At 31.4% G+C, this 1,146-nt stretch overlaps 1 protein-coding gene across 2 annotated transcripts in view; it reads left to right on the top strand.

Moving 5' to 3' along the window:
• LOC106874176 (protocadherin-11 X-linked) overlaps positions 1-1,146 on the top strand; it is a 105,502-nt gene that overhangs the window by 1,049 nt on the left and 103,307 nt on the right. The window lies entirely within an intron of this gene.

Here is a 1,146-nt window from a genome sequence, read left to right as displayed (position 1 = left end):
TATATATATATATATATATATATATATATATATATATATATATATATCGTATACCGAAGACTTTTAGCAAAGATGGGTAAAAAAACAGGTTTTTTTCAGCACACTTAGTGATGAAAGAAGAGCATCAACACAGCAGTGACGGGATTTTCGGCTGCTAACATTTTTAGGAAAAAAACTTACGTTACAAAAGAGTCTCTCCGGCATTTCACATGTAAACACGAAAGTGAAAGTAAAACTGGTTACTTAAGCTTCATCGTCGTAATTATAAGTTTTGTATTCATTATCTTGACTTAATTTGTTACAAGCTATAAGAAGAGTCATTGCATAAGTTAGTTGTAAGTTTTTTTCTTCTTCTTTGGGCAGTATACGTGTTGAGAGCTTACTGCATATAAATATAACTATTTATGTGCGATAACTTCAAACTTGTATGTGATTTTCTCAAATTTCTTGTTTTTTTTTTTTTTTTGCTGTTTCTTCTTTTTTCCTATTTCTCTTTTTTATTCGCATTTCGGAAAAAAAATCGAGTGAGTGAAATTTGATCAACAATTGATTTGTAATTATAAATTGCTACAAATCTTTATATATGTGGGCTGCACATACGTATAAAGTGTGTAATTTCAAACGTATGTGTATGCAAGTTTGCACACACACACGTGCACACATAAACCGGCCTTTACCAGTAATAAATAAATAAATAAATATATATATATGTAAACACTTCGAGGCGTTGCCCCAGCATGGGAGAAATGCAGTGATTGAAACAAGTAAAAGATAAAAGATGCGTGTGTGTGTAGAAATGTATATATATGCTTTACACTTTTTCATAAAAGAATATGAACTTCGATCGTATATTGACTTAATATTTTTCAAGCGTAAATGTTTCTACGTGTGCACGATACCTAAGTTTAGATGTATGTATGAATTTATGTATGTATGTATGTATGTATGTATGTATGTATCAATAATTGTGTGTATGGAAGTGTGAACGTACTCTCTCTCTCTCTCTCTCTCTCTTCCTCTCTCTCTGTCTCTCTGTTCCTCTCTCTCTGTCTCTCTGTTCCTCTCTCTCTCTCTTTCTTCCTCTCTCTCTCTTCCTCTCTCTCTCTCTCTCTCTCTCTATATATATATATATATATATATATATAT

The sequence above is a fragment of the Octopus bimaculoides genome, chromosome 14 (assembly GCF_001194135.2).
Source record: "Octopus bimaculoides isolate UCB-OBI-ISO-001 chromosome 14, ASM119413v2, whole genome shotgun sequence".
NCBI classification, from domain to species: Eukaryota; Metazoa; Mollusca; class Cephalopoda; order Octopoda; family Octopodidae; genus Octopus; species Octopus bimaculoides.
Note: the sequence above shows the minus strand (reverse complement) of the source record. Positions and strands in the feature narration are given on the sequence as shown.